The sequence below is a fragment of the Orycteropus afer genome, unplaced genomic scaffold, assembly GCF_000298275.1.
Source record: "Orycteropus afer afer isolate SDZICR_OR568_19922 unplaced genomic scaffold, OryAfe1.0 scaffold00229, whole genome shotgun sequence".
Classification (NCBI taxonomy): domain Eukaryota; kingdom Metazoa; phylum Chordata; class Mammalia; order Tubulidentata; family Orycteropodidae; genus Orycteropus; species Orycteropus afer.
The window spans coordinates 1,086,544-1,101,409 of record NW_006921816.1 but is presented as its reverse complement, the minus strand read 5'-3'; the positions used below and the strand labels follow the sequence as shown (position 1 = coordinate 1,101,409).

Genomic DNA, 14,866 nt, shown 5'->3' with positions numbered 1-14,866 from the left:
GACACAAAATCAACAGCAACACAAAATCAACAGCAACAAAGAGAATGAAAAAAATATCATCAATAAAATGAACTCAGCACAGAAAAATATATGGAACAAAGAAATCATCAGAACCACACACAAAGGAATTCATACCTATGGACAATTACACTGAATGTAAATAGAATGAATGCACTAGTCAAGAGACAGAAAGTGGCACAATGAATAAGAAAACATGACCTATCAATATGCTGCCTATAAGAGACACATCTTACACACAAATATAAAAAGAGCTAGAAATCAAAGCATGGAAAATGTATATCGAGCAAATAACAACCAAAAAAGATTAGGATTGGGAATATCAATTTCTGATAAAACAGACTTTAAGGCAAAAACTAATATAAGAGACAAGGCAGGGCATTTTAAACTGATTATAAGATCAATCCAACAAGAGAACATAACCATAACAAATATCTACAGCCCAATGACAAAGCCTCAAGATACAGATATCAAACTTTAGCAGAACTGAAAAAATAAATGAACAATTCCACAACAATAGTTGTTGTTATGTGCAATTGAGTCATCTCTGACTCAGTGACCTTATGTACAACAGAATGAAACACTACCCAGTCTTTTGCCAGCCTCACGATCCCTACTATGCCTGAGCCCATCACTGCAGCTGCTGTGTCAATCCATCTTGTTGAAGGCTTTTCCCTCTTTCATCCTTCTCCAGAGAATGGTCCCTTCTGACAATGTGACCAAGGTAGGTGAGATGAAGTCTGGCCATTCCAAGGATCAAAAAAAAATCCTACAAAAGAAAGTCCTGGCCCACATGGCTTCACTGGAGAATTTTACCAAACATTCAGGGAAGAGTTGACACCTATACTACTCAAACTATTCCAGAACATAGAAAAAGATGGAATACTCCCAAATTCATTCTATGAAGCAAGCATAACACTGATACCACAACCAAGGAAAGAGACCACCAAAAAGGAAAACAGAAGATCCCCTCATGAATATAGATGCAAAAATCTTCAACAAAATTCTAGCTAACAGAATCCAACAGCATGTGGGATTCATACCAGGTAAGTAAGTGTGGTTCAATATCTGAAACACAATCAATGTAATACACTACATAAACAAAACAAAACAAAAGAACCATATGATCCTATCAATCGACATAGAAAAGGCATTTGATAAAAATCCAACACCCATTCCTGTTCAAAACTCTCAGCAACATAAGGATAGAAGGGAAAATCCTCAACATAATAAAGGCATATACACAAAGCCAACATCATTATTGTTAACGGAGAAAGATTCAAAACATTCCCCTTGCTAATAGGAACCAGACAAGGATGCCCTCTATCACCACTTCTATTTAACATTGTGTTGGAAGTCCTAGCCAGGGAAATAAGGCAAGAAAGAAAGAAAAGGCATCCAAATAGGCAGAGAAGAAGTAAAGCTATCTCTATTTTCAGATGACATGATCCTATACATAGAAAACCAGAGAGACTCAGCAAAAAAATTACAGGAACTAACAGAAAGGTTCAGCAAAGTGACAGGATACAAGGTTAACATACAAAAATCAGTTGGATTCCTCTGCAACAACAAAGAGTACTCTGCAAAGGAAATAAGGAAAACAATATCATTTACAATAGCTACCAAAAAGATAAAATATTTAGGAAAAAATCTAACCAGAGACACAAAAGACTTATAAAAATAAAACTACAAAACAATACTACAAGAAAGTACAAGGAATCTATATAAATGGAAAAATCTGCCTTGCTCATGGTTTGTGGTTTTGCTTCTAATGCCTTGTCCTATTTTTTTGTTTGATTTGAGGTTGCCTGTTGTTTCCTACACATTTTGAGGTTGTCTTTAACTGCTGGTTATGTGTTTATTTGTTTTGTCTTGGTTTTATGGTTTAATATTTTGAAAAGGTGAAGCTGGTGTATTTTATTTTATTATTGATCCAGGTATGTTGGGTCGCTCTGCAATTTTCTTTGTGATGGTGAAATCACTGTGTGGAATGTGGATATGTGTTTCTGTTTGTCATAAAGAGAGTTTACAGTTCGAACCAGGAGGTTTTATGGTAATTGGCTGAATATGGTTTCTTCTATTGAATGAGTGAAGTTATTGGCGGAGAAGGTGGGAGCAGAAGAAGGAAAGCTTGGTGTTGCTAGGGTCAGTTTCTAGGGCTTTGAGCGGGCTGCTACTGATGATGTCATACTGTGATTCACAAGCCTGCGGCTCAATTTCAGGAAAGATTCCTGTTGTTTCCATAAAAAGAAAGCCTTTGGGCAAGTAATTGTCTAAATAGGATAAACTATTCTCAGCTGTCTCTAAAGCCTTGCTAATTTTCTCAGAGACTCTGAGTAAGATTCACATTAGCCATAGAAATAAAGAAATAAAAGAAATAAAGAAATGCTACTTTCTTAGTGGATAGTTTAAGATCCTAAGAGTGTGAAACCTAGGATTATCTAAAACTGGACAAAGAAGCTGAATATTTTCACAAACTTTTAAAGAAACCTTTAAGAGAAAAACCACACAACACATTATTTTCTTTCATTGAATAACATGTTATAGAGTTTAAAGTACTCAGGTTTATACATTTAAGAAATTAAAATGACCAAATTTTCTGTATTAACCTGAAGAGTCACTGATTTTTGCCTCCAAGTGGTTTGTTATCTTGGCTTCTGTTTCACAGTGGATTTATAGTTTCTCTTTCAGAGTCTTGGTCCTCCAATATGTTCCCAGAATGCTGGCAAGTAGACTCTGGGAAATTTTAACAACCCAAGACAAATGACTAAACAGTCTGACATTGCAGAATGCTCAACCAGAGCAATAATGTGTCCAGTAGTGGATAAATGCCATTTGTGTGCTCAGAACTTGAAACCAGTCTTAGTTGCCCTACTCTAAAATAGAGGACAACCAAGCATCAGCCAACAACATGAAAGACAGATATCAAATGCATAAGCAGAAGAAAAAGAAAATGGAAGAAAAAGAGACTGTGAAGAGAAGGATACATAGAGAGAGATCGATATCGATGTATATGTATATATCTATATATACCATAATATATCAGATATGATGTTCAGAGAGACAAGAAGATATGTAGTCATAAAATAAAAGGTTACTCTATGCAAAATACAGAGAACAAAAGTGAGCTCGAGAGCACTGGTGGCACAGTGTGTAGGGCATTTGACTGCTAACCAGAAGGTTAGCAGTTTAAATCCACCAAATGTTCTGTGGGAGGAAGATGAGACAATTTACTTCAGTAAAGATTACAGCCTTGAAAGCCCAATCAGGGTTGCTGAGTCAGAATTGACCTGATGGCAGTGGGTTTTTTTGGTTTAATATAAATGGAAAATGAAATAGAAATGGTGGAAGATGAAACCCAGGAAGTCTCCCAGAAAATTGACCAAAACATAAAGAGATTGGAAAAAAAGAGAAAGGAAAAAAAAAAAAAAGAAAAATTAAAATAAAAAGTCAAGATGTCCAATATCTGGTAGTTGTTTTTGTTGTTATGTGCTACAGAGTCTGACCCAACTCATAGTGACCCCTTCTTGGGTTTCCGAGGCAGTATCACTACAGAAGTAAATTGCCCCATCTTCCTTCCGAGGGGTGGCTGGTGGGTTTGAACCACCAGCCTTCTGGTTAGCAGTCAAGTTTCTTAGCCACTACGCTACCAGAGCTCCCTATCTTGGTAGTAAGACCTCCTAAAAGAAAAAAATATAAAACGGGGTGACAAGGGCAGGAAGAGAAGAGTATTAATAAAACAATTTAAGTAAATTTCTAAAGTTAATTTTCTTATTTATAAAAGCCACTGAGTGCTCAGCAAAATGGTTAAAAAAATAGATCTATCCAAAGCAGATAGGTGTAAAATTTCAGAATACTATGGATAAACAGACTATCTTACAGAGTTCCAAAAACAATTAAAAAAAATTAGTAAGAACAGGAAGACATCATAAAGACGTGAAAAGAGTTGATTACATTTTAAGATTCAAAAACTACAAAATGAATGAAGATTTTAAAACAAATCTCATAGTGGGTGCAGTGAATTACTTAATATGGATCTTCAAGTCATGGCCTTTGTGACTCTCACCAGATGACTGGGTGGAACTACATACATGTGAGGTGTTTGTGACCCACCAAGGGGATTGAATAGCTTGTTAATAATGTAAATAAGGTACATGGCACCCTAGTGGGGGTGGGACCATGCAAATAAAGTCTATGGAACCCAAACATGGGGATTGGTCAATTTTGCCATTCCACTAGGCTTAAAAGTTGATCTAGACCCATGGCTACCCCATGTTTGCAGAGTAGAACTGCTCCACAGGGTTTTCAAGACTGTAACCTTTCAGAAGTCAATAATCAGTCCTGTTTTCCCAGGCACCTCTGGGTGGGTTCAAAACCACCAATCTTTTGGTTAGTAGATGTTTAACTGTTTGCTCCACCCAGGGACTCCAGTTACCAGAGGATAGGGCATCTCACTTTCCTGATGCTAAACTCCTAACTTGTCATGAACACTGAGGAACTCGTTTCCACAGGCACTCTCTTGACCAGCATCCATGGTGATCTCATTTCACTAATCATTGCCTCTGCCTCATCAGTTACACAGCTGTCTAACCATTATGAAAGAACCCCCCTCCCACAACAACAACAAAAAACCATCATAGTGACCCTTAAAGTGCCCCATAGGGTTTCTAAGGCTATAAATCTTTATGAAAGCAGACTGCTTCATCTTTCTCCTGCAGAACAACTGGTGGGTTCAAACCACTGACTTTTGGGTTTGTAGCTGAAAGCTTTCACCATTATCATGCTGCCAGAGCTCCAGTTATGAAAGAAACTCCCCCTTAATTCAGTTATTCCTTCCAGCTGCTCTCCTGTTTTCCATTCTTCTTCCTTTTACTGACAAACTTCTTAAAGAGTGATGTGCATCCTTTTCATCCCCTTTCTAGTTACCTCAGCCTTCTGGCTCAAGTCCCACCAAAACCAAAGGTCATTAAGGAACTGTGGTGACTAAACTGTGTTTTCTTACATCTTCTTTCCTCTTGACTTCCTGCTTCAGACTTCTGTTCTACAACTGTGCTATTTTCCACGTAATTTTCAGATTGTTTTTCTCTTTACCTCCTCTTCCCGATTTTCTTAAAGACTGTTTTGTCTAAAATATCTCTCAAGAAACTCATTAATGGGGGAGAGGTAGAAAAGAAAAAAACCTCACTAGTAAAAAATTTTCCCTCTCTTTTCAGAAATCTGAAAGCCATGTATTGAGTCTTTTTATATTGCTTATAACATTCCCAAGGAGCTCTGGTAGCATAGTGCCTAAGGCCCTTGACTGCTAACCATAAGGCTGGCGGTTCAAACCCACCAGCCACTTCTCGGAAGGAAGGATGGGCAATCTACTTCCATAGTGATACCGCCTCGGAAACCCAAGGAGGGGTCACTATGAGTCAGTCCGACTCAATGGCACATAACAACAACAACATAATATTCCCAAGGAGCTCTGGTTGTGCAACAGTTAAAGCATTCAACTGCTAATCAGAAGGTCAGTGATTAGAACCCACCAGCCACTCCGTTGGAGAAAGATGAGGCAGTCTGCTACTGTAAAGATTTACAGCCTTGGAACCCCTATCAGGCAGTTTAACTCTGCCTTATCAGGTCTCTATGAGACGAATTGACTCAATGGAAATGGGTTTGGTTTGGTTTATAATATTCCCATGTGTCCCAACACCTAAGAGACAGTTCACTCAGAACATTCCAAGGTTATCTAAAATTAAACATTTTTTCTTCTACTCATTCAGCCTGAAACATTTGGAATTTTTTTGAATTTGTCACAAGTATTCTAATTTTTCCTTATTTTTCTCCTTTATTCCTTGTTTGCTATTCCCACTACTAGAACTAGAGCAGTGAACAGACAAAGGTTTAGAATTTGGAGATAGACTCTCTGAATTCTAATCCTGTCTCTGCCACACATTGGCTGAAGGACCTGTTTATGGGTGTCAGTTTCCTCATCTATAAAAATGGATAACAATACCTACCTCATAGGATTGATCTAAGGAGTAAATGATATAGTAAATGTAAAGCACTTAAAACAGTGTTTATTACATATAAAATGCTACATAATTGTTAGCTGTTATTATTATCATTATTACACATTATGCTAATTTTTTTTTTTTTTTTTTACAGAAACATGTTTAAAAAATTGGCATGGCAGCTAAGTTGTGCTGTTTGTGCACACATTTGAGTGTTTACATCTTTTTCCCTTCCACATATCTTTTGGGTGAATAAAAAATAAATTGCTTGCCAAGTCTTTTGGCCAATAATTTGAGGAATTTGGACTGGATGATTTCTGAGCTCTTGCCAGTGACAGCATTCTTTCTAAGGTCCTATAAAATGTGGTGGCTGTTTTTGTAGGGAAAAGAGACAGCTGAATGTCTTACTCAAACTCTGTTCTGCTCGCCTCTCTTTCTGTACAGTAATGGAAATAATATGAGCTTCCAAATCAGACAGACACGGCCTAGAATACTGCCATTGTGGCTTATTTACCAGCTTCATGATAGCAATGGACATAGTGTGGAATAACCTGAATCCTCTCTTTTTAACTCATGCTTCATGGCTGACCATCTAACCTAGGCCAATCAAATATTAACTTCTTCCTGCAAAATATGAACTGAGTTTCAGAGAAATGCTAGTTAAAAGACAGAAGGATTGGGGGCAAAGGTTATTTAGAGAAAGAGGGAGAGCAGGAGAGTGAGCGTGTACACGAAGGCTAGAGAAAGGGAGACACAGAGAGAGAGAGACAGAGCTTCCGGTATATGATAGTCAGTCAGTCTCTGAAGGTTCAGTAGTTATTTAAGGCATGTTTGGCTCTGCCACCATCACATTCTTGTCCTTTGATAGCTTTTGTGGGTGCCTGTTATGGTCACACCATAAATCTCTTGTGGTGATGTCCCTGAGGACATTTTTGTTACAAAAGCCAATACCTCTAAGAAAGAATATTAAGGGATCTATAATCTCTGAACTTCTCTTACCTCATCTATAAAATGGGAATAATAATCGTACCTCATTTCATAGTTGTTCTGAAGATCGTATGTGATAATATATGGAAAACTCAGCAGAGTTTTTGAAACATTATAGGTGCTCAATAAATTGTGACTATTAGCTTCTTTCAAATCCATGCCTCATAAATAAGCCACCAATTCATTAAGAACTCAAATTACTTCCAATTCCCTATCATGCCATCACTCTATAAAATTACCAATCTAATGAGTATTTCATGTTCACTGGGACAAGCAAGCTTCCTTGATACCACCTAAGCCTTTCGGCAAGTGGTCAGATTCTCTTCCTTTGTCCTGCTCTCCAGAAATACGAGTGGGCAGAGAAAGTGTCAGTCTCTAGAAATAGTGCTGATTCTATAATGATAAGAGCACAGTGAGAAAAAATGGAAGACCATACTTGCTTCCCTCTTAGGTAGATGAAGTTCAGCACTAGTGTAGCTTTCTAAAAAAGAAAACAAAAAACTGTTGCCCTCAATTCCACTCCAACTCGTGATGACATCATGTGTGTCAGAGTAGAAGTGTGCTCCATAGGGTTTTCAGTGACTGACTTTTCAGGAGGAAATTGCCAGGCCTTTCTTCCAAGGTCTATTTCTTGTAGATCTTCAAATTGTTGGAGTACAGTTCTTCATAATATCTTGATATTATCCTTTTTATTTAAGTTGGTTGTGATGTCACCCAATTCATTTCTTGTTTGTGTTATTTGTATTCTCTCCCTCTTTTCCTTTGTTAAGTTTGTCAGTGGTTTATCAATTTTGCTAATCTTTTCAAAGAACCAACTTCTAGTCTTGTTGATCTTTTCTACTGTCTTTCTATTTTGTTTTATTTATTTATGCTCAAATCTTTATTATTCTTTTCTTCCAGTGACTACAGGCTTTTCTTTTCTTTTCTTTTCTTTTTTCTGCTCTTTCTCTAATTGTTGGGGATGTTGGGTTAAGATGTTGATATTGGCTTTTTCTTCTTTTTTGATGTGTGTATTTATTGCTATAAATTACCCTCTGATTACTACTTTTGCTGTGTCCCAAAGAGTTTAGTATGTTGTGTTTTTGTCCTTATTTGATTCAAGGAATTTTTTTTATTTCATTTTTTATTTCTTCTATTACCCAGTCATTTTTAAGGTGGGTATTATTTAGTTTCCATGTGTTTTCTCTTTTTCTGTTGATCTTCCTATTGTTGATTTCTAATTTGATAGCATTGTGATCTGAGAAGATGCTTTGCATTATTTCAATGTGTTTAAATTTATTGAGGCTCACTTTGTGGCCTAACATATCCTGGAGTATGTGTATCCTGGAGAATGTTCCATGTGCACTGGAAAACAATGGATATTGTCCTGTTGTTGGGTGAAGTGCTCTGTCTTCAGAGATGTCTATAAGATGTCTATAAATGTCTATAAGGTCAATTTGCTGGATTGTATTTAGTTTTTCTGCGTTTTTGTTGAGTTTCTTTCCATTTGTTCTATCTTTCATCGAAAGTGGTGTATTAAAGTCTCCAACTATTACTGTGGACTCATCTATCTGTCTTTTCAATTCTGTTGAAGTCTGCTTGTATTTTGGGACTCTTTCATTGGGTATGTAGATATTTATTACAGTTATGTCCTTTTGTCCAATCAATCCTTTAATCATTATATAATGCCCTTTCTTGCCTCTTTTGCATTTTGTTTTAAAGTCAATTTTATCAGAAATTAATATTGCCTTTGTTACTCTTTTTTGGTTGCCATTTACTTGATATATCTTTTTCCAGTCTTTGATTTTTAGTCTATTTTTGTCTTTGTCTCTAAGGCATGTCTCTTGCAGATAGTATTTTGATGGGTCATATTTTCATATCCAGTTGGCAACTCTCCATCTCTTGAGTGCTGCATTTAATTCATTTACATTCAGTGTAATTATCAACAAGTATAAATTTGTTGCTGTCATTTTGTTGTGTGTTTTTTCATGGTGCTGCTTATTTATTTGTTCTATATATTTTTTTTTTTTGTGCTGAGCTCACTCTGTTTATGAATAGTGCTATCATTTCCTTTTTGCTATTGTTTTTGTATTTGTTAAATATTTTGTTTGTCCTCTTTTTTATTTTGATGTGAAGGTTTATTATTTTTCTTTTAGGTTACCTTGTGATTTATAACTTTCTTCCCAAGTTTAGAGCAGTCCATTCTATCTTGCAATTGTCTTGACTTACTCACTGTTTAGAAGTCCTGTAACTGCACTATTTTTCCCTTCCTTTTAGTTTGTAGTAGTCTTCATTTGCCAGCGGACATCCCTGGTTCCCTGTTTACAGTCCTTTAAGTTTATTTCACTTTGTATACTTCGATAACTGGATTGGTTTCTGGGTTATGTCATCATGTGTGTTAATGGTTGGTTGTTATTTGCTATCATTGGTTCTCTGTCCAAACGATCCTGTTAGCATCTCTTATAAGGTTGATCTGGTTTTAACAAATTCCCTTAATTTCTGCTTATCTAGAAATCTCCTAATTGCACCATCATATTTGAGGGACAGTTTTGGTGGGTATATAATTCTTAGCTGGAAATTGTTTTCTTTCAGGGTTTTATGTACACCATCCCATATCCTTCTCACCTTCATGGCTTCTGCCAAGGAATCAGAGCTTAGTCTAATTGGCTGCCCTTTATAAGTAACTTTTTGTTTTTCCCATGCTGCTTTTAGGATTCTTTGTCTTTCATTTTGGTGAGTTTGATAATGATATGTCTTGGTAATTTTCTTTTGGTGTCTATGCTGTTTGTGGTTCATTGAACTTCTTGAGTGGATATATTCTCATCTTTCATCATATAAAGAAAATCCTCTTCCAACAAATCTTTGACAATTTCATCTGTGGTTTTGCCTCTTCCTGTTCCTGAATTCTAATTACTTTCAGGTTATTCCTCTTGATAGTATCCTACATGAATATTTTCTTTTTTCATTTTTTTTTTTCTGATTGACCCCTTACCAAAGTAGTATTAAGATATTTTTCTTCAATCTCACTAATTCTGTCTTTCATTGATTCAATTCCATTTCTTTGCCCTTTCAATGTGTTATCTACTTCTGAAATTTTAGTATAAATCTTCTGTATTTCTATCTGTAGATTTTGTATCATTTCTAATTTTTTATTTGTTTTGTCATTTTATTCCTTCTAAATTGTTCTAGGACATTGTCTGTGTTTTCCTTAATTTTGTCACTGTTCTCCTTGATCTGTCTGTTAATCCATTAAATGTACTTAAATATCATTCTTTTGAATTCCTTATCAGGGAGTTCCAAAGCTGCTTCTTCCTCAGGGATGTTTTCTGGGTCTATACTCTGGTCCCTTGTTTGTACTACTTTATCTTGCCTCTTTGTGTGGTCCGTTTCTCTGAGACATCATGATGTTGTATCTATATTTAATTGATGACTGTTTGTTGGTGTTATTCACCCAAGATTTTTTTTCATTGTTTTGTTTTGATATATCTGAGTAAGCAGGGTACCCTGCTCCTCTATTCACTAGTTGGAAGCACTTATGCACTGTCCTGGTGGGTGTGATAGAGAATGAGAGTAGGTGCACAGAGCTCTGTTAAATATTTGTAAAGAGCAATTAAGTGACTCAGGCTTGTATTGGCTGTCATCTATTATTGGCCAGTTGGTGCAGAAGCAAGTGGTTACCCTCTCTCAGTAGTTGGGGACGCAGGAGATATGGGTATGATTGGGTAGTATAGGCATAGTTGCTATCTCCCACTCAGTTAGACAAAAACAACAATCACAAAACCACCGAAAGAGTAAAAACAAGAGGACAAAGAACACACACCACATAAACACACAGGAACAATCACTGGCAGGAGTGGCGTAGGAAAGGCAATAAATGAGAAGAAATATTTAAAGAAATATTTTAAAAAGACAAAAGAAACATAAAGAGAAAGGTAGAAGGAAAAAAATGTCTGGGGAGGGAGGTATAAGAAAAAAGAGCTAGAGTAAAACAACAATAAAAGGAAAAAGTGAGAAAAATTCAAAAAGAAAAACATGGGATGGGAAGGACTGAAAGAAAGAAAAAAGATGGGAACCAGGAAAAAGCTAGAGACAAAAACCAAAAACTAGAACCTGAAAAGAGAAAAAGAAAGAATTTTAATAAATAAATAAATAAATAAATAAATAGAAAACAAACAAAAACAAAAAAATCTAGGGTGGAGGGGGAACAGGGCAAGGCATCAGCTTTGTCATATCACAGACTGGAATGGAATTCCTACTGCTCCAGAAAGTGAGTGGAGGTGGGGGATGGCCATACCTCTGTTCACCAAGAGGGTATGAGGTATAAGAGTAACAAGGAGAATGTCGCACGTTTTCAGTCATCAGCCTCCAGAGTGTTTGCCCATGCTGTGCTGTCCTCGGCAAGTGGAGATTATTCTTTGGTCACTGGGCTCTAAATGCTACCACTTTAAATATCCAAAATGGCCACATTGCTTATAAACATTCAAAATAGCTATGCTATTTAGACAGCCAAAAGCCCACAGCTTAGTTTTTCTCCTTCTTTGCTGTTTCCCTTTTTTGTCATCACCCACCAGTGCAGTTGTTCACGCAGCCATTGATGAGCAGAGCTGATATTTAGTTACTGCTCAGCTCCTAATACCACTTGTTAGTATTCAAACTGTCCGTGTTGTCAGGATAGCTTATGGTCTGTAGCTCTATTTGTCTCCTTATTCACTGTTTTTATTCACATTCTTCTAGTAGTTGATATTTAATTCCATTCTGTATCCTTCTGTTCAAAGCTCAGGGCTCCAGGATTCTGTATCTGTGTCAATTAGTTTCTCTTTTCTTTGTTGAAAAGGGTCTGTGTAGCTTGTCTGTCTATTCTGCCATCTTCTGAGCTTCTCTTTTGACTGAAAGTTGTAGATAATATTTATTGAGGGCTGTCCCAACTGCCAGGCTCCAAAGTAAGTGTACATAGATCATCTCCTTTATTCATCAAACAACATTTGAAGTGATACTATTATTCATCTAATTTTGCAAATAAGGAAACTAAAGCAAAGTACAGTTAAATAATGTGTTCAAGTCCACACAGCTGATAATGTGTAGAGTCTGCCTGAATCCAAAGGCCATGATATAACCATTGCCCCATCCTACCTGTTGGACCTTCTCTTATTCATCTTTGCTACCCCTTCTGTACCCAGCACATTGCCTAGTCCAGAGAGGTGCTCAATCAATGGTGATTGGTATTGAGTGGAGCAGAAAGGCCAGGAACAGAAAACATTTTTTCCGTGACTGATGAGTGACTAATTTCTATGCTATGGAGAGAAAGAAAATGCCGAGTCAAACATCTTTCTCTGGCTTGTAGCTCTCTTCTACTTTACCTCATTTGCCTACTTCTTTTTTCTTCCTAACTCTGATAATTGGATTGGAAAGTTGGAGCTTAGTGCAGACCCTGGGAAAAAAGAACTCTGTGTCTTGTGCAGGACTAAGAGCAAGAAAACATGAAAGCCAGGAAAAAATAAACATTAAAATTTATGTGTAGGGAAATGTTTAACCTAGTGAAATCAAGATATTATCTGGAATTGGCATATTGCAAACAATGCCAGGTGCTAAATACTGCTTAGTATTCCAAAAAAAAAAAACAAAAAAAACCCAGAAAGCCTTTGCTTTCTGATTGGACTTATTCTAAGAATAAATTGATGGGTGTGGCTTAAGGACACCAGCTCATGTGTAGAATTGAACGTTATTTGAGCAAACAAAATATCTGCACACTATATCTGCTGGGCACTCCAGCAGTCAGCAAGAACTCACTGGTTTCGTAAGCTGTGCAGAAGACAGAAACAAAATGAGCACCAGCAGCACAGCAGGAAAAGTAAGCAATAAAAAAAATTTACTTTTATGTAACAAATAAAAAGATGTAGCATTTAATGAATAGTCTAAAATGCATATCTAAATTACAAACAATATTTACTGACATACAATATCAATGTGTGCTACAAATGTAATGCATACTGAACTAAAATGGACATAGGCTATTCCTATATATCTGTAACAGGAAGGTATACATTTTGTATGTTGAAGTCTTTCTTTCCTGTATTAATAAATGCTCAGTGGTTACAGTAATAATTTGTTTCAAGCTAGTCATAACTAATTTGTAAGTCTAACCTTAGAAGTAGGAACTCTGGTAGCATAGTGCCTAAGGCACTTGACTGCTAACCAGAAGGCTGGTGGTTCAAACCCACTCAGAAGGAAAGTTGGGCAATCTACTTCCAAAGTGATACCACCTCGGAAACCCAAGGAGGGGTCGCTATAAGTCAGGTCCAACTCGAGGGCACATAACAACAACAGTGTTAGAAGTAGTAGTGTTTAATCAAGAAATTGTATTCTTATTAAGAAACCATAGTTTAAATGTGCTATTCTTTGTAATCATAATCTTTTTATGAACACAGGGAATTTCAGTCTGATAAAAGTTTTATGAGAGGAATTTGATTCAGAGGACTTTGAAATATCCTTTGAACCTTACTATAAAATCTCTTATCAAGGGCATATTGAACTCAAAGCTTTAGAACCGTCAAAGTTATGCAATAGCAATGAACATGCAAATTCTAACTATAGGGGATCTGTTATTGCACAATTCAGGACATGTTCACAGCAATCCTACAGAGCAGTGTCTTTTCCATATAAAGATCAACATGAATTTTATAGAAAATTAATGCTGATATAATTTTAATCACTTCTTAGCACAATGAAGAGAGAGGTTTGGTTGCAAGTCTTTCATAGGTTCATAATTATTCACAAGTACAGAGAAATGCATGTGGTCATTAAGCATAATCAATTCATGTTATATAATTGCAAAAGCCTGTGCAACTGATTCCAGTACGTTTGTTGTGTTAGGAGTGGGTCATGTAATATAATATATTCATAGGAAAACTCAACTTAAATATTCTGAGGTTTCTATACAGATACTCTGTGACTCTATAGGCCCAGTACAGTAAGATACTTTGGAAATTACATGAGTGTCCAATTGTCAGTTGCCTTATTCTAACTCTCTTTATTTTCTTTCATTACTGATTAGCACTTACCATGGAATGCTACGTTCTAAATGAAAAACTAGTGAGAAAAAGGAAAAATTGAACATGCCAAGACTCAGCTTAAGAGATATAATAGAGTTCATAGAGTAAAAGGGTAAATTAATTGTATTAATAAAAATAATAAATCATTAAATATATGATCAATCCTTCTTTCTCAAATGCACTATCAATAACTTTTAGCTTTGTAACAACACTTCAGGTATATTTAGCATTTTTATATTTTTATTTTCCTCAAATATTAAAAGGGTACTAGTAATGATACCTACCTCATAAAGTAGTTGTGAGAATTCTGTCAAGCACTTAAGATGCTGCCTGGTACATAGAAAGAAATCCATAAATGTTAGTCACTGCTATTGTAATTATTGTTGTTTAACTTTTGTTTAGGTGTTTAGATACCATAAAGTAGTAAAAAAGATAAAGCTGGATTGATGTTAATTCTCTGCAGCACCAACTTTATGACTTCGGGAAATTACACAATCAATTCAAACCTCAATCTTTTCATTTGTAAAATAAGGCCAAGAACCCAATAACACTACTCTTGGAGCATAATAATAAGGTGTAAAGTTCACCCAGCACAGGCCACAGTATGCCTGAGACATGATACCTGTTGCCATCAAGTTGACTCCAACTTACGTGTGTCAGAGTAAAACTGTGCTCTATAGAACTTTTAATGGCTGATTTTTCAGAAGTAGATTGCCAGACCTTTCTTCCTAGGAACCTCTGGGTAGACTCAAACCACAAATCTTTCCATTAGCAGCTGAGAGCATTAACTAGTCGCCCAGGGACTACCTGACACGTGATTTAAAAAAAAAAAAAAAA

General features: G+C 36.2%; 1 protein-coding gene across 1 annotated transcript in view; it reads left to right on the top strand.

Moving 5' to 3' along the window:
• The first annotated feature begins 12,819 nt into the window (after positions 1-12,819).
• LOC103203775 (alcohol dehydrogenase E chain) overlaps positions 12,820-14,866 on the top strand; it is a 16,147-nt gene continuing 14,100 nt past the window's right edge. Inside the window, exon 1 of the mRNA XM_007948852.1 lies at positions 12,820-12,828. The gene's annotated coding sequence lies outside the window, so the exon portion shown is untranslated. The remainder of the gene's footprint in view (positions 12,829-14,866) is intronic.